The sequence below is a fragment of the Protopterus annectens genome, chromosome 8.part0 (assembly GCF_019279795.1).
Source record: "Protopterus annectens isolate FY-2018-M chromosome 8.part0, PAN1.0, whole genome shotgun sequence".
In the NCBI taxonomy this organism is placed as follows: Eukaryota; Metazoa; Chordata; order Ceratodontiformes; family Protopteridae; genus Protopterus; species Protopterus annectens.
The window spans coordinates 1,853,882,299-1,853,905,834 of record NC_056741.1 but is presented as its reverse complement, the minus strand read 5'-3'; the positions used below and the strand labels follow the sequence as shown (position 1 = coordinate 1,853,905,834).

Sequence of the window (23,536 nt, the reverse complement as noted above, 5' to 3'; positions counted from 1 at the left end):
ATATTTAGATGTTGCCTGACTACAGTATTTGGATGTTTATTATTTATGTTTGTATATTTTGTTGTCTACATGACCGTGTTACACTGTAGTTATTAGTTAGTGTTTTTAATTATTGCTTGTAGCATGCAGTTCCATTGTTCAGCATGAGTAATTGCTATACACAAAGCCTCACACAGCTGCCTACAGATCATATATATCAAATGGATTTTTTTTCATAATGCCTCATACTGTTTATCCATGGATTTATTTTTCTTAAAATGGCACAGTTTATGTCTCACCTACTCAGGCTAGACCACCTCTCTGTAAGAAAATGCAAGTAAAATGTTTAAAATCTTTGTTAAACAGATTCACAGATGTGCTGTACATACTAGAAGAAAGAAAAACAGATATAGTGCTTAGCCATTAAACATTAATGGAACATGGGAATGGTTCTTATCTAAGCAGATTTTGTAGACCTACAAGCCTCCTACATTTTCCCACTTTCTATAAGAGGTCAAGGTGCACATCACCTAACACTGTCTCTCTTTTGATTCAGTGCCCCTGTCCTTCCTTCTTCGACAGTCACGCCTGCCTGCCTCAGGTCTTTCATTTAATTTATTTTACTGTTTTTGTTGACCAGGGTAGTCCAACTGTGCTGTGGTAGCCCCTTTTCAGCAGAGGCCTGGGGAGAAAAACTTCAGTTATAAAGTAGGCACTTTTATACAATAGAGAAAAATGTAAAGCTTAAAGATACAGTAGGCACATACAGTAACTGAAAGACAGCAATACTGGGGAAACTCTGCAATTAATGCAACATAGAGTCATTATGTATTAACACGACAAGCTGGCATATACAGTGAGGTTTAAAATGTCAAATTACAATTGTACTTTTATGGGTAGGAGAAATAAGAGAGAGGAGGTGCAGGAGATTTAAATAGAAAGGAAAGAAGTGGAGACAAAAGAGAAAAAGCAGAGAGTAGAGGAAGAAAGGTGAGTAGGTGTACATTTGGTAGGTGATACAGAGAAAAGCTGAGGTAAATGTAAAAGATACCGAGTATGACTTCAAATTTCGCTGGAGGGAAAACTTGTCAGTGGGAAGTAGACACAGTAGAACTGGCTGTAAGGGCAAAGCGAGAGAAGGGAGCAGAAAATTTACATTAAGGATTTGCTTTGTTGAAGTATCAAGGGTAATGAAGGTGTATAAGGGCCAGGGTAATCTAGCCTGGAGTCTGATATGCAGAAGCGGAGTCATGTTTTTAGCATGTTGTTTTACCAAGTTTTTTTTTTTAAAACGTATAGGCTAGCTTGTTGTTTGATAGTGGTAAGAATAAAATTCCAAATTTTCTCACAAAAATCTATCCATTTCTTGACTAGGCATTCTCACCTCCTCTTGCTTTCTTACTGTCACTACCATATCTGCTTTACTAAATCATATGCCAGCTTTCAACCACATGTAAATGAACCACCATAATCCATTTTCCTTTGCCTTCTCTGTAATAAGGTTACTATAGCTTTTGCACAAGCACGCCAAACCTCTCACGTGGAGCAGTGCAAAAAGTATTTTATTGATAGAATACACATAGGATATATAAAAATATATCCTGCTCCAAACCGGTTTCGGTTCCCCTTCTTCAGTGGAGCAAAGACAAATGGATAAAAAGCCAACAACAGCACCTCATACCATATATAGTGTCAGTCAAATCAATCATCCAATCAAAATCCAACTGTTGGAATGAATGAGACCAGCACCCCATAATAATTTTTTTCAGATTTGTAAAAACACCAAAGAATATGTGAACACATATACATAAACAAATAAAAATAATACATGAAAAAAACATTCATAGTGACATGGCTGAATAGAAAACATAGCTAAATAAAGAACCATGTAAAACACACATACTAAGATATGAAAACTAAATGTGATGTTAAGGAACATCAGTCGGACCAAAAGACCAGTGTCAGATCTAAGTGAGACAAGAAATTATTTATATGTTGGATAATCAACATAAATAATATGAATGGCCTACATCAGTATGTTATTAATATAATGGTATAGTACAGGATCATGTGTATCTAAAGAATAGAAAGACCTGTATCAATATGAACATATTATAAGTGATCATTGATGCCCGGGGGGAATAATGCACCCAGATGTACAATCCAATATTTCTCTTTTTGTGTCAAAATGTTTTCCCAACCTTGTTGATGACTCCTATCACCAACAATCCGATCAATGATAGTGAACTTAAATTTAGCCGTCGGATGTTTAACTGTATGCAGATAAAGAGCATTGGTTGTTTTCTTGTTTCTAATGTTACTCCTGTGTTCCCCTATATATATGTTCCTATAGCTTTTGCACCAGTGCCCTAATTTCTTCCTATGATCCATCACAGACACTTGCTTTCCATGATTTCAGGCTTTCTCAGCAGCTGTGCCTTCAATGTCAGGGTTCTGTGCCATACAAAAGCGTTGGTCACAACACTGTTTTGTACACCTAAAGTCTGAAATTCTTTGGTGTACGTCTGTCATAGGTTCATAGGTTTATAGGTACGTACTAGGCTAGCTGTCCTTGTGGGCCATTTTAAGCCTAGACAATTTCCAAGCCTATCCCATTTGGTTAGAGAGTGTCCTTACCCATCTCACGGTCGATAATTATATATTACTGCTAATGAGAATAACTGGGGTAATACCGAAGGTAATTTGATGGGACCCATGCATGGATAAAGCATTTTAGAGTGTCTTTGTCCACTAGTAGTATTGGGGCAGTACTGGGGTAAGTTTTCTGTTTCCCATCCATATATCTAAGTTGAGTTTGAATATGGACAGGAACAATTCACTATCTTTTCTAGTCTTCACATATGCTCTTTTGATCCTCACCCATTTCTTCTTCTTCTTCCTGAGGTGCTAGAGACCTGAGTATTTCTTTGAACTTCTGTGATTTTGCTCCAGCCTAACTCCAGGACTTCAATTTAGTCTATGTTGACCTCAGAGTCTTCTCTAACCTCTGCTTGTAGCTGATTTCAGTTCCTAGTGGCTAATGCTGACATCTGACTGTTTCACTTAGGATTACTTTGCAATCTCTGAGTTGACCCAATTGTTCTTTCCTAACTATGAGGAAATCTACATGAGTTGCATGTTGACCACTCTTGTATGTGATCATGCAAATGCCTGTCTTGGTGAACCATATGTTGACTACCCTTAAACTGTTTACCAGGCAGAAATTAAGAATGGCCTCTCCTTCATTATTCCTGTTGCCCCAAATGTTCTTTAATTACTAATTCAAACTCTAAGAGAACAGAAGGAGTAGCTAAATCAGGGTGCCTGCTTTAGCAGCTGAGAAACATCTAGTTGCATAGCAAACACAGCAAATATAGCAAAGATGAGGAGGGAATCATACAGTCAGTTACCCTGATGGTGGATGAAATGCGATTTCTCAAGCCTTAATTGCCTGAGGCACATGGATCAGAACTCTGAACACTGTTTTCCATTATAAATCATCATCGAGGAATGTATGCCATTTAGTGATGCTTTTTGGGAGGTTTATTTATTTATTTATCCATTGGCATTTGTTTACCGGGAAAGTCCACTGGGCCAAGCAGAGCCCATTTTCATTGGAGGCCTAGGGAGAAAAGCTCTGCAAAACACAAATAGAACATAGAGAGAACCACAAAGAGCAAAATTTGAATTTATAAATCACAGAGGGAAAACAATTCTTACACGGTATTAAATTTAGAATATATAAACACACTTGATAAACTTAATTACATTTAGAATAAGTAAACACACTTGATAAACTTAATTGCAATATCCAAAAAGATTACAGAAGCAGCTTTCACCACTTAAACCAGAACAAAATCTAAGCAGTTCAGAAGGCCTCGAAGAACCACACTCCAAAGATGCCCGAAAAGATATAAATACAACTTTAATTTTCACAATAAAAGTTGTATTTATATCTTTTCTGGCGTCTTTGGAGTGTGGTTCTTCGAGGCTTTCTGAACTGCTTAGACTTAATTGCAATGTAGTACAACTACAGTTGACATGATAGTTGTTGTTGTGTCTTTCAGCTTTTCCTGGTTAGGGGTCGCCACAGCGGAACTCCAGTCCGCTAATGATTGGCAGTAGATTTTCACATGCCAAGTTGCCAGCTCTGATGCACAACCTTCAATGAAGGTACACCCATTCATGCATGTCTCCACACAGAAGAAGCTTTAGCTGAGAATCAAACAGGACAACGTCTTACTGTGAGGTGACAACGTTACCGCAGCACCACCACCACAGTACAGTTGACATGATAGTATTGATGAATATAAAATGCTTAGCACTCAGATAATAACTGATGTCTGAAGCAAGGAAAGACATAAAGAGGCTATAGCAGTCATGCTATGGGAGTTGTAGTATACAGGAGGAAAATTATGGAACAATATAAGAGGGTACTTGTAAGAAGTTGGTAGTGATTACAGTAAAGGTACAAATGTAAGAGTACTAAAGAACTAGAGATATAGGACAGGAGAGAAAGTTGATAGTAAAGAGAAAGAGTGTAGAAATGGCACTGTATTTGAGACAGACGTAGAGAAGAATGTGAGTAGGAAGGAGAAAAAGGGAATGGTAGGAAGACACTAAGAGCTAGGTAATGGATGGAGGAGGCTTAGTGTAAATACAGATCCAGTTAGAGTAAAGGTGAGTGTGCAGGGTGACTTTGAAGGAAGCAGTGCATTGCATAGTGTGAATGACTGAAAGAAGGCTATTCCAGGTTTTAGCTGTTACCCAGGAGTATAGTAATTGACCAGCAGGTAGTTTAGGTTTCTGGATTTGGAGGAGGTGTTGGTTTTATAATCTTAGGGACTGACTGAGATTATAGTGGGAATAAAAGGAATTTAGGGCAGGGCAATCCTGTGGTTTTGTAAGTAATTTGTGTGTGGTGCTTGGAGATAAGTGAGATAGCAGGGGAATTTGAGCCAATTTAATGTTTTTAGAGGTACACAGTGGTGGGTGGAGTGGTGGTTGTTTGTAGCAAATTTGGCTATTTTGTTATAGCATATTTCTAGTTTAGTTTTGAGGAGGATTAGAGGTTGGTTAGTAATGGGCCACCATAGTCTAGAGAGGGAAGTAGATAGGTAGAAGCAAGTAGTTGTTTTGTAGGGAGGGAGAGAAAATGTTTATCTCTGAAGAGAAGTCCCAGTTTTTGCGAGCATACCTTTCAACCTCTTAGATCAAGAAATCTGAACAAAGCCATATATAAAAGTGGGACAAAGACACAAAAATAGGGACAATTTTTAAATATTGCTCTTACAAACATAGAAAGTTGATACAATAAAAGGTTTTGCATTAGCATGAATTTTCTGAAGGGTATGAAGTCTAAAACTCAAATGTCTGTCATTATTTTCTAACTTCAGTGTTTAATGATTAGCCAATAATTTGCCAGAAAAACACAATTTTATGAAAAAATGGGCAAAAAATATAAGGCAAAAATCTGGACATTCTGTGAAAATCTGTATAGTTGAGAGGTATGTTTGTGAGTCTTTTGTAAGAGTAGGTCTAATTTTAAGTGTTTGTCGATTATAATACCTAATGGTTTGGTTTGGGTAACTAATTCAGTTTTTTTGTGGTTCAGGGAGAATATTGTGAAACTGGGATTTGATAATGGGAGTATTTCTTTGGAGTGAATATTTTGAGTTTGGTTTTATTTGGGTTTAAAGAAAGGTGGTTATTATGGAGCCACGTCTCAATGGCAGTAAATGCAGATTGAGTGATTTGCAGTAGCAGAGCTGAATTTTCAGCAGAGCAGATTATAGTTGAGTCATCTGCATACTGAACAAGAGACCCTTATTAAAATGATAAGTGGAGGTTGTTGATGAAATATAAAACAGTAGAGATCCTAATATGGAGCCTTGGGGACACTGCTGGGTTGTGAATATATGGGAATATGGAGTGTTGCCATTTTGCAGCATGTTCTCTGTCAGCTAGGTAGCTTTTGAACCAGTTGAGAGATGGAGAAGATAGTCTGTTGCTTAGAAGTATGTATAGGAAAGGAGGAGTTTATTCATATCAAAAGCTTTAGATAAGTCCAGAAATAAAGTGGAGACAATCTTCCCAGAGTCACAGGCTTTATTAACTAAGTGCATAGAGGATATTAGTGCAGTTGAAGTACTATGGCCAGGTCTGAAACCATGCTGAGTTTCGGAAAGGATCTGACTTTTGAGAAGAAATTGTAGAAGTTGTATGTGTACACATTTTTTCTAGCAGTTTGGAGATGGGGGAGTAGAATAGCTATAGGGTAGAAGTTGGACATATCTGTTGAGGTACCCCATTTGTGGAGAAGTAGTAGATTTGCTTTTTTCCAGAGGATGGTAACATAGGATTCCTGGATGGATCTATTTATGACAATACTAATGGGGTAAGCAAAAGTGTCTGCAGTGAATTTTCAGTATTCTGTGGGTATGCCATCTGCTGCATTTGAGATGGGTTTTAGTTTCAGAAGAAGTTTTTTTATGGTTGTTATAGGGACAGTAGAGAGTCTGAATTCCGGCAAGGAAGTATTTTTAGCTAAGTCTGTATGGGTGGATGAGGGAGTATGAGTACAGGGAGTAGTTTGGCCTAATGAATGTGTAGTAGAGAGAGGAGGCTGGGGCTGTATATGCTGAGAGCGGAGTACTACTTGGAAAGTTGGTATTTGATGATGCTTATTGGAAGCATCTCATACACAACTTGGATTGGATAACAATTGCATTTACTTCACAGAGCTTTGAAAATTAATGTGCCAGTCTGATTTAACCATTTAAATCCCATTATAAAAAGCACATTATTATTAAAAAAAGACACAATCAACACATCATTGTAAATCCAGCATTAGTTATGGAAAAGAGTTTGGTATTCATTCTGAAACTAAGTATCACTGCAGCTAGCAGCTACTGAACTGACAGCAGTGGAAGTAACCTATCTGCAATCACCATAACGTTACTGTTTAAAAATTGTAAAAATAATATCACCCTAGTGGCCTTTCACAGTCCAATATTGGTACTAAGGTATAATTTTCACACTGACAGCATTTACTATGCTGCAACTAAGAGCTGTCCACCCTCATTTATGCAGTTAGAGAAAATGGAACAATCGAAGATATTTTCCTAACTAAAAATTGCACCAAAAACTATTAAGAAAAGCATAAACAGTCTTACAAAAACAAACAAATTGTGACTGAATGCACTGTGCAATCATTAGCACATACATGAGAAATAAATACATTGTATGTCTGTCGAACTTCCACTACAGTACAGACAATTAAAGTCCCCTAATAAAATAATATTATTTAAAAAAGGTAAGACATACTTTTCTTAAATCACTGTATAGCAATATCGGAAATTTGGCTGTGGGTAATTTGTTTGATCACACAGGTGTTGCACATGTGATTATATCACACCATCTGTGGGTAAATTATTTATTACTCGCACTCAGACAAAAGTTGTTGATGAAAGTTAGTGCACCCTCTTTACTGTGCTGTCAGTGTTCCCTGTATAAATCATAGGTGCAGTACATGAAAAAGTTTGCCTCAGTAGCATATCTGTAAACTTTATTCATTATTAGCTGTGAAACATCTGTAAGTGACCCAAGAAGTTACTTTATCATTCCTGGTTTCATTTGTCATTTTATTGCTAAGAATGTAGGTGCAGACTGCCAGGCCTTATGTAAAACCATCTGCATCTTTGCTCTTTCCAGGAAAGAGTTTTTTCCACTGTCTACTGTAGTCTGTTAGACAAATATATGCTTTTATGTATAGGATGTCTTTGTGAAGAATGTCTGGGTCAGTTCCAAAACAGACAAGAGTTCCTTGTGGTCTTTAGTCCATGATTTTCAGTCACCACAGGCACACATTTCAGAAGTGGAACTTTATCCAAATGCATATCAGATATTTGGAATGTCATAGGTTCATAGGTGTGTGTACTAGGCTGATGGCCCTGGAGTCTTTAAAAGCCTAGCCCAAAAAAAATTGTCCAGGCACCATGCATACCTCTCAAGTGTACCTCATTACGAGGAACGTACCTCATTTGGGGTCTTAAAAAATTCATGTTCCTCGAACTTCCTCAAAGTTCCACATTGAAAGAGTCTGTCACACATTCAGTGTTAGGAATTTTTTTAAGTGAAATCCATGGTAAATAGAAATTAATCATATTAATTCATTAAAGGATCTTCTTTATAAGCAAAACCAGCATATTTTAATCATCCTATGACCTTCCTAGTTGAAGTTGTTAGCAAGCCATTAGTATGTGTTCTACATTTTGCCCATTTGTTCCACATTATGAAGGCGAGTGTTCCTCATTTTGGAGATGGAAGGTTGACAGCTATGGCACCATGCCACCCTGTGTTAGTTCACCATGCCCCTAATTTTAGACATGGATGAACCTCTGTCCTGTGTATCACATCTTCAGTTTCCTCTTCAAGTTAGATAAAATGCCACAGTTCCTGTGAATCTTTCTGTATTTTGATTAACATGCTTTCTCATGAGCAAACCATAACAAGAGGCGGGTCCCAACTTTTCTCAGTAATGCCAGAAATCCATTTAGAACCACAACTATTTTCTGGTATACCTTTTATTTCCAAATGCAAAATCTCTCATCTGTTCACATTTACCAAAAGTCTGTTTCTGAACCCTTTTTTTCTCTTGACTCCATAAGAATCAAATGAAATGTAGCTCTCAGTGTTACTGGGAAATACATTTTGTAATGGAGACAAACTGGTCATCATCTTCTCAAGCATGATGCTACAGAATAAGAATTGTGACAATCTTTTTTTCTACAGTGTCACTTTTCATTTCCTTCAAACAATGTACAGCCCTACATGCTAAAAAGTCATTTGCTAGTTACGTGGAGAAGTTCATATCTCTTCACAAACCATCAAAATTCCACATTATTGACAAAAGCATACATTATCAACCATTTGTATTTCTGAAATACCATGTATGGTAAAAGTCTTTTTTTTTTCTTTGTAGCATAGAAGTAACAGTAGAATTCATGGTTACATATCTATCCATGTTTAAAAAGTATATATATCACAAACAGATTTTCAAGGAAAAGACCAGCCTGATCCATTTGCAGTAAAGACCGCGGCTTCTCAGGCAATAACTGTGGTGGTTTGCTTTACACTCATTTCACATCTTTGTCTTCTTTTTGTACATTCTGATTCTTATCAGCCCCCATGCATGTGATCTGATAAACCTTTTATTTTGTGTATTCCAAGGAGAACTTGAGCCAACAATTTTAGTACTACAAAATGACCTTGTGGAAGGACTGTGACTCTTTTATTCCAGAGACTAGGAATATAGGATTCTTGGATGAATCTATTTATGAGAATGCTAATGGGGTAAGCAATAATGTCTGCAGCGATTTTTAGGTATTCTGTGGGTGTGCTGTCTTCTGCATTTGAGCTGGGCTTTAGTTTCAAAACACTGCCATCTGTATATTTGGCGCTAATATTTTGGAGCAGCATGGCATACACCTTAACTCAGGTATTCCAGGGAAATCTTGTAAGGCATATTTATGGATTTAGACAAAGCTACACCTTTGCCAGTTCCTTTGTTCAGTACACAATAATGCATTCACGTTATGTTGCATCATTACCTGATTAAGTATGCCTAAGACTGTAGGCATCTCTGAATATGTAACCTAATCCTTCTTTGAAAACAGTTTCATGTTAACAAGCACTTTCTGGAGAGCTTCACTTTCAGCATGTTATATTCTTTATGTCTCCAACAGTTAGCTGAATTTTGCACAGCCAGCTACAGTTGGGCTACTACACTTACATTCACACCAGCAACTCTTGACTGCTTCACATTTTCTTTTGTTATGCCACGGTGGTACAGCAGTAGCATTGTTACCTCACAGCAAGAGGTTCTCCCGTTCGATTCTCAGCTTGGCTTGGAAGTGCCTTCTGTGTGGAGTCTGCATGTCCTCCCCGCGTTTGGTTAGCATTTGAAAGACATGCATGCATAAATAGGCGTGCCTTCATTGAAGGTTGGGCGCCGAGCTGGCACCTCAGCATTTCGTAAAAATCTACTGCCAATCATTAGCGGACTAGAGTTCTGCTGTGGTAACCCCTTACCGGGGAAAAGCTGAAAGACAAACAACATTTCAGCACTTGAGGATTCAATGGGGAGTGGATCGAGTGGTATTTTACTGGCTCACAAATACCACGGGGAGAGAAGGGGTTTCCAGAATATGACAACAGTTTTTGGTGGTGAGACTGTGGGTATCTATCCATGTTTACAAATATCACTGCATGCACTGACAAATGTTCTTGGTTATAATGGCATACATCACTGCACAGTAGGTGGGGGAGGGTATGAGAGTGCTGTTATAACAACAAGTGGGATGCTGCACTGTGCTGCCTCAACTTCCTCTACAGGCTAAATATTGATCAGGTACAAAGAGGCCATGTGACTTTCTGTATCAATGATTCATGAGAGGGGTTACGTATCAAAACATCTACTCTTCATAACATCTAAACTCAAAGCATCAAGACCATAACATCTAAACTTCAAAACATCTAAAACTCATAACATTGAATCTCAAAACATTGAAAACTACAAAGCAACTATAAATAACATCCCACACACTGTTTTCTACATTTATGCAGCAGGGCCCCCCTGCACCCCCCACCCCGTAAATTAAGTATACCAACTCCAAGGTCACACTACAGTGGGGGGAAAAAGTTAATTTCCTAACCCCACTGGAGTGCGACCTTGGAGTTGGTATATTTAATTTATGGGGGGGGGGGTGCAGGGGGGCTTGCCCCCCTGCATAAATGTAGCAAACAGTGTGTGTGATGGTATTTATAGTTGCTTTGTAGTTTTCAATGTTTTGAGATTCGATGTTATGAGTTTTAGATGTTTTGAAGTTTAGATGTTATGAAGAGTAGATGCTTTGATAGGTAACCATGAGAGGTACCCAGCTTTTCAATAAAAAATAGTTGATAGCAACAAATGCCAGCTATTTATATGGTTTATTTTAACAACAGTAGTTACACTGCTTCCACTGTAATCCTTCAAACCAGTAGAACTGTGCTGTGTTTTGATTTGTATTAGCAATAACTTAACTTTTCTTGTATTTTGAACTTTGCCCACAATGTAAAGGAAATTTTTTTTTTTCTGGCAGGCTGTACTTTCCTCCTTAGTTAGTGATACAGGTCCTGTCAGTTCTTCCAGTACAGTAGAGAGTCAATTATCCAAACTAATTGAGACCGAGGATAGTTCAGATAATCAAACTGTTCAGATAACCAAACATATAATTGAACCAGATAAAAAACTTTTAAAATCGTGTTATTTTCTGCATGCAGGAATATACTTTTCAACTATTCAGCAATCCCAGTGGACAATAAAGAATATTTTTCACACACAAGCTGGCTACAAGTTCGAAAAACATGGTCAAGTGAATACATAGAATTAAAAAAAGTAAAGAAAGAAAAAGCCCTGTTCCTGAGTGATGGAACAAATACACAATAGTCCAATCAAAACCAAAATACGTTCCAAACACTGAGCCACCACAAAGGAGCTCAAATGCAAGTAGAAATCCAAATAAAGTCCAAATGAGATTCCACAGAAACTTTATTACAAGGGTAAGCACTTTCACAACCTGTCCTAGTTGCTTCCTCAGACCAAAATGAATTCTTAAAAACTCACACCCATTTTAAAATACGTCATATTAAATCATCCAATCAAATCAAGAAAAGTGCAAATGCTTTCCAAGCTTAAAGAGATAGACAATTTAAAAACATAGACAATTCAAAAGCAGTTTAGAGGCAGCTTAGTTACAATTCAATAACATGTTCTTCCACCCTATCTAAAAACCATATGTAATCACAATGAAATGTATTATATATTACAATGTATATTTCTAAAAATATATGTCTAAAAATATAAATATATATATATATATATATATATATATATATATATATATATATATAAAACAAAGAGGGAGTCTAACAAAACTGCTTCATGTTACTTTCTTCCTAAGTTTCCTACTTTTTAAGACTGGTTTCAGTGATATATAATCATTTAGCCCCGGTGGTTTATGTGTGGCTAACATCAAAATCCATCTGAGCTCTTTCTGTTGTTTTATTACATAAATCCCCACCTCTCATGCTGTCTGTTAAGGTATCTATAATTGAAAAAGTAAAACAACACTGGGCCAAATATATCACATCCTTAGTTTGACAATTCCCAGTCACCCTAAACTTATATAATCTCCGTGTTGTAGTATGGACAAACAATTTCTTTGTCTCAGTGTATTGACAATTGATATATTTGGCCCAGTGTGTGTGCTGTGAGGCATTTTATGTTGGGAAGACCAACAGATGCTTGAGAGAGTGGATTCGTGACCATCTTTATTGCTTCAGGAGAGGACAGGAGCACAGTGCAATAGCTAAACGCATGATTCAAAATGGGGAGAATCATTGTTTTACTTTTTCCATTATAGATACCTTAACAGACAGCATGAGAGGTGGGGATTTATGTAATAAAATGGAACACAAAGAGCTCAGATGGATTTTGATGTTAGCCACACATAAACCACAGGGGCTAAATGATTATATATCACTGAAACCCAGGGGCGGCCGGACTGCAGCCCCCTCAACTGTAAAATAAGAAAAATAAAGAAATAAAAATTTTAAAAAATCGCTGACTTTCGCGCATGCACACTAGTCCAGACTGCTGCTGAGACAGTCTGGAGCATTGTCTCAGCAGCAGTCCTGACTGGGAAACATGAAGAACAGAGCTCCCAGAAGTCTGTGCAGTTTAAAACTGCATAGACTGTCCTGGAACTCGCGTCGGGGTCGGACTGCAACATCAGCAGTCTGGAATTTGCTGCAGTCTCGTCACGCAGGGTCTGGTGTGGATTGAAGTTTGCTGCAGTCTCGTCGGGCAGGGTCTGGATGTGCGCAGGCGTGTTTTCGTACTTTACTCAGACAGGGATTTGGATTTATGGTGGTTTTTGCTACAGGGAAAGATCTACTACAGGGATGTATGGTGGTGTGTGTGTGTAATTGCTCCAGGTGCTAATGGTGGTGTGGTAGGGAATACCTCAGGCTTGAACCCTGTGCCTTGTATGCAGGTGTTAAAGAGGTGAATTCCCTACCCACCACCATTTGTAAAAAAATTGCAGATTTTTGCCTCATATTTGATCTGATCTGTTCCTCATAATATCTATGGTTTGTAAATGTTGCAATGCTTGCTATTTGATGGTGCAGTGGTAGCATTGTTGCCTCACAGCTGCAGGTTCTCAGGTTTGATTCTTGGCTAGGGTGCCATCTTTGTGGGGTCTGTATCTTCTCCCTGTGTTTGTGTGGGTTTGCTTTTGTGTCCTCCCATGTTACAAAGACATGTCTGCATTATTTCTTCCTGGGCCTCTGCTGAAAATAGTTTTTTTGTTCCAAGTCAGACTGTCCTGATTAACAAATGTTAAATAAAATTGACAGGCATTTGAATTTCAGACTTCAGGTTTCTGAATGTTTAATTCCTTACCTATTTGATGGTGCAGTGGTAGTATTGTTGCCTCACAGCTATAGGTTTTCTGGTTTGATTCTTGGCTGGGGTGCCTTCTGCATGGAGTCTGCATCTTATCCCTGTGTTTGTGTGGATTTGCTCTGGTGTCCTGCCATTTTACAAAGACGTGTGTCTACAGTATTTCTCCCTGGGCCTCTGCTGAAAATTGTTTTTGTTCCATCACAAGTAAAATTGACAGGCATTTGAATTTCAGACTTCATATTCTTCAGAAAATACATAGTAAAACAACTTTTTATTCTAGCAATAAATATATAGTAACACAACCTTTTATTATAGCAATTTTCTAAGTTTATAAGATGACTATTTGAAATTTGTCCTTATTTTTGGGACTGTATTACCCTGTTATTGGCTTTGTCCAGGTTTTTGTGCTAAGGTTGACAGCTATGGCAAGAACTGAATTCACTGAATATGTTTGAGGGCTGTATTCCCTCATTACTGGGTTTGTCCAGGTGTTTTGTGCTAAGAGGTTGACAGCTATGGTGAGAACTGAATTCATTAAATGATAGCCATTTAAGTTTCAGTCTTCCTCTCTTTCACAAAGCAGCTGATTTGGCGTAGTGGTATGTTGCTCTGACTGTTTTGCACAGGGACCTTGGCAGTAAAATGTATGGTGGTAAGACAGCATTTTATTCTAGCAGCTTTCTAAGATTATACAAGAAATGTTTAATGTGTCCCTGGTTTTTGCCCTTTTGACCCACCCCGATAAATTTGGCTTTTTCCAGATTTCTTGTGCTGCGAAGTTCAGATGCAGTTGAGTATTGAGTAGATTTTACAAGGAGCTGAGAGCTGCAGGGGAAGAGAAGTTTAGTGCTGATTATGCTAAGCCAGCTCGGATTGCTAATAGCACAACAGGTTATGTACTTGCTTTTGATGCAGAAGGTTGTTGGTTCTACTCTCATAAGGGGTGAATGCTGCCGTACTGAAAGTTAAGATACTATGAGCCTGTTATCAGTTTGCCATCCATTTCCTATTGCAATATTACTAGCTTATTTTTAATGTAATTTAGGCAATTTATTCCTCAGGGGCATCAGGCACTTTATTTTTCGATGAAACCATGAAATATAAAGGTAATTGCTAGCAGCAACCTATTCATTACAGATTTATTTAATGTGGAATTATTTAGATGACTTTTTTACTACTTCAGAGATTGTGCATATTTACTGATAATGGTAGACTGTAAAAGTGTGCATATTTACTGATAATAGTGGACTGTAGAAGTTTGAGTAGACTTTTATGATGGAAATGTTCTGAATTGGGCAGTTTTGTCATTGGTGCATGCATTTTGTTTCATTGTTTACTGGAAAAATGTTCAAAGCAATAGGAAGGTGTATCAAAGAGCACATGTATGTTTCATATGCAAGGGGGCCTATGATTTGAAAACAGCCCAGAATTAATCTTTATCTGCCACAGGTAAAATGTATTTTCTTTGAATGTGGGTTTCAATGCTGTTTCAATGAATATGAGTTTCAATGGCAGAGAAGTTTTAATGCTAAGTTTGTTTAGCAGATGTCTTAGTGTTTGTGCTGTAAAATGCAAAATAAAACTTTCAAATGAAGTTCAAATCATCATAGAAGTAAATCAGTATGCACATTAGTGTTTATGATAAATGGAGGGAAATAGCCAAGTAATGGATCATTGGAATGGCTGCAGGGGGGAGGCTCCATTCGACCATGGTTATGTGAGGGGGAAGGGCAGCAAACTTAGGCAGCCCCAGCTGAATCATACCTCCCAACTGTCCAGATTTTCAAAGAAAGAATAGATTTTTTGCTTCTTATTTTTGGTTTGTTCCTCATAAAATTTGTGGTTTTCTGGCAAATCATTTAGGAATTAAGTCACTAAATAATGACACACTGAGTTTCAGACTTCATAACCAACAGAAAAATGCATGCTAAAGTAAGACCTGTTCTATCAACTGTCTCACTTTATACAAGAGCAATTTTTAGTACTGTTTATATGTTCCCCCAATATATTTGGCTTTGTCCAGATTTATTGCATTAACAGGTTGAGAGGTGCATGCAAATAAATTGTTTTATAGAATTAGGCATAGCCAAACCTCTCAACTGTCCCTGATTTTGGCTCAAAATGTTGCTCTTCCCCTGATGATCCCTCCACAAAATAGCAATTTTGGAAGAAAACATGGAGGGTTTATAATTAAGAAATAACTGTAATAATCAGTTATATTACTTTTATTTCAGAAATGCATGTAGATTATTTTATTTTGTCAGCTGCTCAAGTTAGCAGTACTAATATTAAAGTATCCCTTCTTTGACAGGTTCCCAGCTGTATTGTGTTGCTATTTTATATTTTTACATCACATTTTTGGTCCATTTTTCATAAAGTTGTGTTTTTTTTGGCAAATTAGTGACAAATCATTAAAGACTGAAGTTAGAAAATAATGACAGACATTTGAGTTTCAGATTTCATACAATTCAGAAAATTCATACTAATGCAAGACCTCTATTATCTTTCTAAGTTTATAAGAGCAATATTTAAAAAAAATTGTCCTTATTTTTGAGCCTTTGTCCCATTTCTTTGTATGGCTTTGTCCAGATTTCTTTCTCTGAGGTTGAGAGGTATGACAAATGTGTCAGGGCCATCACAAGTCAGCCAGAGACATTTCAAACTGTGACATACTTGTTGCACCCCACTCCCCCATGAAGTGACTCTGGATGTGTCAAAGCAAGGCAAGGAGTAGTTATGCAGTGTAAATGTGCAGAGTATCCCCCATCCAAGGTAGACACAAGTACTAGAGTGGCTTTTCATCTGTCCTTGATTTTTACAGAATGGTCTGGTTTTTGTCATATTTTTGTACTGTTGATTTATGCTTATTACTCAAAGTGCCTGTTGCTCTGTGTTTAAGTAGCAATACTTTAATGACCATTAGGTAAGCTTGGCTGAGATTGCAAGATGCAAGTAAGCTTTAATAAGCATACTGTTAAAGAATTGCCAACATTGAAAGCCTTTCTGTTGCCATGTAGAGAATACTTAACTAGATAATATATAAGCCTTGGGTATTGAAATGCATATGCCAGTATTTGCAATAAAGGACAGGATTACATTATTTTAAGAGTCTCATTACACTTGAAGACTTCCAGTCATCTCTGCAGGCTTTACCTGTAAACAGAATGCCAATCGTGTGGTCCATAACCTGTACAGTAATCCTTTTAGTGTAGTCCATAATCTGTACAGAAATCCTTTTAAGCAATGTATCTTGAGCTTATTTCTTGTTTGCTTTTCATTTTTTACTTTGATCATGTTTTCCCCATGAAACAAGTAGATGTCAGGCAGCAGGTCTTTTTTTGGATAAGGAACATTTTTACAAGTGGGGGCATCAGAGATTTCTACTTTCAGCATGTTACTTGCTACTTTAATAAAGCTGAATATAAATTATAATTAGAACTGCAGTGCAACAAGTGGTTTGAGTTGAGTGCTGCTTGTTTTTTTTATACTTGATTTTGACTGGCATTCCATTAATGTATTTAAAAAAAAGTAATTTATTTTTTCATGCCCCACAACCTTTTTTGTTTCCATCTAAATATTAAGCTGTCATGCAGACAATGCATTGAAATATTTTTATTCTTCTACACTTCATTTTGTCTTGATTGGACTCTCATAATGACGGTTTAGCACCCAGGGCAGTATATTTAGTGTTTGTGGTTTTGAGCATAGCTCCTCCCCTTTCTAGTTGGCCACACCCCTTCCCATTGACCCCACCCATTCAGCTGTCTCCTGCAGCCCCCCTTTGATTTGAAGTCACCAGCCACCACTGCTGAAACCAGTCTTAAAAAGTAGGAAACTTAGGAAGAAAGTAACATGAAGCAGTTTGTTAGATTCCCTCTTTGTTATATATATATATTTATATATATATATATATATATATATATATATATTTATATTTTTAGACATATATTTTTAGAAATATACATTGTAATATATAATACATTTCATTGTGATTACATATGTTTTTTAGATAGGGTGGGAGAACATGTTTTTAAATTGTAACTAAGCTGCCTCTAAACTGCTTTTGAATTGTCTATGTTTTTAAATTGTCTATCTCTTTAAGCTTGGAAAGCATTTGCACATTTCTTGATTTGATTGGATGATTTTATATGACATGTATTTTAATATGGGTGTGAGTTTTTAAGAATTCATTTTGGTCTGAGGAAGCAACCAGGACAGTTTGTGAAAGTGCTTACCCTTGTAATAAAGTTTCTCTGGAATCTCATTTGGACTTTATTTGGATTTCTACTTGGATTTGAGCTCCTTTGTGGTGGTTCAGTGTTTGGAACATATTTTTGTTTTTGAATACATATAATGTTTATATATTCAGACTTTCTGATTTGTCCTACCTGAAAGCTTTGGAAAGCTGGTTCTAATAATTGACATTTTGGATAACTGACTCTCTACTGTATATGTTTTCTGAAAAAAAATATTATTTTTACATGCTGTTACTAACTGGCCTTTTCTATTATTTTTTTTCCTTGCTTAAATAAAAACTCCACTGAGAAACTGAAATAAAAATATTTCCATGAAGTCTTCATCATCTGCACAATAGTAGTACCTTAAAATTACTCCAACAATGGTATTTCAGAATGCTTGGAGTAGTGTTATACACAGCCTCCCCCATTAAGCAACAATCCCAAAATGAAGAGACGTGTGGTTAAACCTGTAGGTACAGCATCACATCAGGAAGGCAGAACACCTCACTGAACAACCTACACTCTGCCAACCTTGGAGAGTCAGTGTTGTACATGCTACACAAGTAACATGTAATGCCACTCCTTAATATTCTGTTTAAGTGAATCTCATTATGTATTTATTGTTTAGACTAATGACTATTGAGTCCACCAAGAAACCACTGATTCCGGCTAAAGCCAAAAATCCCCAACCTCATCTATATATTGAACATGAGAACATATTAATGGCAGGGTAAAACTCTGTAAGGCATGTGATCTCACTTAGGGCAGGCCAGGAATTGATCCGCATTGCTTTTAAATTGTCTTGATTTGATCTGGCTGGGTTAGTAGTTAGAGTGGACTGACACTGCCTAAAAAAAGACACAATGGGGGTGGAGAAAGTCTTTGCCAATATACAAAAGCCCTGAGGGGAGATATGCAGACCATCCCTTGCAAATTGCTTAGTACTGCCGACCATCTCCTTTCAGGGAGGGACACATTGGACCTGACTATAATGAACCACCTTTTGAAGTCAGTCATTTTCTTTACATTGTGATGGCATGATGGCTAAAGATAGGATGATGCATAAGATTAACTGCACACCAGTTTCCCTGTCATGGATCAACCATGTCTCTTCATGTCACTGTTATGGGTCACGTCACTGTCATGGATCAACCATGTCTCTTCATGTCACTGTTATGGGTCATGTCACTGTCATGGATCCACCATGTCTCTTCAGGTAATCCAAGGATGTGTGGCCTGTCATATCCCAGCATATTAGAGGAGAGCTGTCACCAATTCTTCGCTCAGCCTCCTGAGTGCTTCTTCTCTGCATTTCACTATGCAGTCACTTATGACAAGGACTTTTTCATGCATGGCAGCCAAAAAGATGGTAAGGGTTCAAGGGCAAGAACCACTTGGTCACAGGATAAGGATCCACAAACGATCTCCACTCAGTAATTAAAACTCTTTTTTTAATAAGGCTTCACCTCCAAACCATAAAACAATGTGAACACAGTCGAGTTAAGCGCTTTCACCCAGCCCAAATACCAGGCTCTTGGTTTGGTGTTTGTGCTTACTCAAGGGTTCTGGGGCACCATTACTGTTTGTAACAGATGGTGTAATATGTGTAGGTTGTGCAGTTTCTCTGTGCTGCTGTGGAATTGGTGTGTCACATTTACGTCTGAAGCTTGGGGCAGGATTTCTTAAGTACTTCAGTGCATGAAAGTTTACCGTCTTGTGAGTGCATGTGAAATGAATGTGGGTACTGACTATATGATCTGATCAGATGCTATCCTCCAGATTTAGTAGTAGTAGTAGTATGTATGATTAGTGTGTGATAACAGTAGCTGGTTGTCAGTAAGCTTGGGGCAGTTGGTGTACTGCTTCAGAGTACGTGGTAGTAATAAGCAGGCAATGGGTGGCATAAGTGCAGATTGCACTGCCATGCTTCCATGGGTCGAGAAACTGGTACACAGCAGGCTGGCAGGATGGTATAGAATAGAATATCTATCGAGAGTTTTACTTCTTCTAGGATGTATTGCTTTGACAGTTCCCCATGACACTCACAGGGAATACTTGCTGTATGGGCACCCATTTCTGGGCAGATTCAAAACAACTAGACACACTGCTATGCATGATATTATTTTGGATTTGGATAAGGAAGGATTTGGAGAACTGTGTACTGCCTTGGCTGCAAATTTCAGAAAAGGCTGTTTCTCTTGACAAATATGAATATTTTCTTTCCAAAATGTGCTTTTCCTTACCTTTAATCACACAGCAAGTGCATCATATACAGAAAATGGATAATGCAGTAGTTATACCATTTTAATACTTGAATTTGTTTATGTTTGATTTTCTATGAAATGTCACATTTCATTCCAGTATTTGCAGCCAAGGAGGGGTAGACATACTCCAAACATGTATTACCAGGGCATGTATTACCAGGGTAAAACAGATTAATTAGGTTAGGTGACTGATTCTAACTAATAAGCCAATACAACTCTTAAAGTTAGATACTAAATGTGCATTACAAGTCAAATGTAACCAGCATCACATCCAAGATAACAATGTAGCCTGGAGCTACATTCCTGAGCATAAACAAAAACAAGAATTTCAAGCTTAGTTTCTGATATAAACAAATTAAGAAAACTCCACACACATTGTTATTTTTTTTTCTTGTCACATACTACTTGTCCTATCCCTTAATGAAACCCAAGAGTGTCGCATAAAAGCAGAAATATTTCAATATTGTTGTTTTCCTTTTTTTCATTATATGATTCTGCAGTCTTTCTACACTGTATTTTCTACAAAACCACATTATATTAACACGTCATAATTTAACAGCTGAGAAAAGCAAGTGAACGGGATGGAGGAGAGTTACTGTGACTTGAACCTATAGCTCTCAGCATGAAAAATAAACTAATTTATGCTTTCAAGCTTAACATTACAAATGTCCATTAAAATGCTGTATCAAGGTTGTTGTATCTTTCAGCTTTTCTTGGTTAAGGGTCACCATAGCGGAACTCTGGTCCGCTAATGATTGGCAGTAGATTTTTACATACTGAGTTGCCAGCCCTGACGCACAACCTTCAACGAAGGTACGCCCATTCATGCATGTCTCCACACAGAAGATGCTTTAGCTGAGAATCGAACAGGACAATGTCTTACTGTGAGGCGACAATGCTACCGCAGCACCACCACTGCAGCTGCCTACTTAAAATAAAAAAAGATAAGCAAAGTAGTGATGGCACTTGTCTGAACAACACACTGAAAATAGTTCATTCAGCAAGAGAACTAATAAACTATCAAACTATCAAAAAGTTGCTAATTGTTACTATTTTAGGAAATAATCAGTTCTGGTTATAAAATATAAAGACTGAATGTCCTAAAGGAGGAAAACAACTAAAAATAAGAACAATTTAGTAGAAAAAGAGGAGGGAAGGTTGCTGTGAAGAACCTCATCGCAGAATGATAAGAAGAAGATGAGATTACAACTGCTGTACTACAAATGGATCAACAATCTTAGAAACAAAAATAGACAAGATGCATGTTGAGCTGTTTGAAATAAGTGGGACACTTGAAGAATGTATTAAATCAAACCACAAAAGACAGGATGATATTTAAAAAATTAAATAGGCAGTCTAATGATCTGATAAAACTTTAATAGCCTGAAACTGAAATGAAGGAGAGAATGGTACACTGCAAGGTATCCCAGGACAGAAGTGTAGCCAGAACTTTAATTTTGCACTCACGGTCTCAAATTGCTACCATTCACCCTGCTTAGTATTTAGGAGTGTACACATTTTTCCAGATGTTGCCCCCTTGTGCATAACAAATGTATGCATAACTTTCAGCTCTTGTCCCTCACAACTACAACAGATATTGTTTTCAGAGGAATATCTCTATCTCTATGCAACTTGTGTAGGAAACTATGTGGCACGCTTTAAATAGCTGTAGAAATATTCTGGCGTATGAAAACTACAATGTTTCTTAAAGATATTCATAAAAATGTGCACTGCAGAATGTAAAGAGTGTGTGTTGTTATACCCTTGTCACAGGAAGATATAAAAAAGAAGTTAATTGAGTTAAAATACAGGTGGAGAAAAAAACTGAGACTTGTTATGATCCCTGAATAATAGAGGAAAGGACTGCATCAGTTTTTCGAGAACCCAAAATAAGCATCTGGACTAGAATTTACCAAAAAGAGCATCAGAATGAAAAGGTACGTGTTTATTTTCCCATTTTGGCCACTAGAAAAAAAAAAAACTAATTCTAACCAGTAAAGCACCAAATCAACCAGCCAACAAAAGGAGCTGAAAATTTCCAAAACGAGACAGAAGACAGAGATTCTGAAAATGGGAAACAGGTTTTGTAGAAAACTACTAGTCTACTTGTACAAGACATAAAATAAGTAAATTCATTCCTCTAATAACAGGGTGTAGGAAAGTAGGGCTGATATTCAAACTGTTGTGTCCGGCCTTTTTAATTTGTTTTTCATTTCAAAAGTGGAACCAGGACCCTTTTTTGGAGACTGAACAAGCAAAGGAGTAAAGAAAGAAATGTAAGTAGCAAAGATTACTCAGTAGAAGGTATTAATTTTGATGAACTGAAAGTCATCAAGAAGGACGTAGTTGATGGCAAGGATGGGAATGAGTCTGGATTCAAACCATCTAGCGGCAGTGAGGGAACTACAGGACTGTGAAAGAAAAGTGGATTTGTTGGACTGCTGAGAGGAAAAAAACATAAACCACACTTTGTGAATTTATTATAGATAAAGTATATAATATGTGGAAGGTAAAAGTCTAGCTGAAAATAAAAGAAAAAAAGAAGTATGTAACAGCATGATGGATGGGAGGTAAGAAATGTTTCTTTTTCTGTTTGAAAGGATTATGCTTTAAAATGTTTTATAAATATCTAACTGTTGCATTCTCTGTAAAACTAAGTAGCTTTAAAATAGCTGCTGAGGGGCAGCTTCCCAAATGAATAAATGCTCAGTTTAAAAAGGGGGAGGGCATTTCTTTTATACGTGGAAGTTTTGGTTTCAAAATGCATCTAAAGACAGAACACGTTACATAGTAACATTCTATAGTATTACTATGCAGTGAGGCTGCAGCTGCAGAGGGAGTTGGTGTTTAGTTGAATGTAAAGACAGGAAAATGTTTCATAGTAGCATTCTATAGTATTAAGTTACATTGTAGCATTCTATAGTATTACTATGCAGTGATGCTGCAGCTGCAGAGGGTGTTGTTGACTAGCTGCATTGCTAAGTTGTATTAAGTATAAAATAAAAATATGTTCACTGAATTACTGCATTTTAAAATATGTGTTTGGGGTTAAAGAATAGATTAATGCACATAAATAAGGTAGAGTGGTAAGTATTATTATTTGGATAGTTTTAAATTGCAAGAAAAGTGAATGAAAATATTCTAGGAAGACAATTCTGGGATGCTTGTACAGCTTGTTGAGATCTTTTAAGGCTACAAAAACAGCTGGCAAGGGGGAAATGCCAGACAACTTAATTGGACTGAAAATTACAGCACAAATTAAAATGTTAGTGAAAGGTCAGGATTTGGCAGAGAGTATGCCTCTAGCAGCTGCTGCGTTTATTGGTAGTAACTAAATAGTTATGTTTTGCTGAATGAAAGACAAAATAGTTTAAATAGCTCATTACAGTCACTTATTTTTAAGCATACAGTTTATGTTCCTTGCAAGGGACAAACTGAAACAACAAAGCAAAGGAAAAGGTATACACACTAACATGGTTAACCTGATTTTAATTCTAGGTAATATTTGTGAGCAGCTGCGGATCTGTAAAAAACACTTCTAC

General features: G+C 37.2%; 1 protein-coding gene across 1 annotated transcript in view; it reads left to right on the top strand.

Moving 5' to 3' along the window:
- Positions 1-23,536, top strand: part of LOC122808574 (C-type lectin domain family 18 member A-like) — a 694,180-nt gene that overhangs the window by 105,366 nt on the left and 565,278 nt on the right. The gene's annotated exons all lie outside the window — the stretch shown is intronic.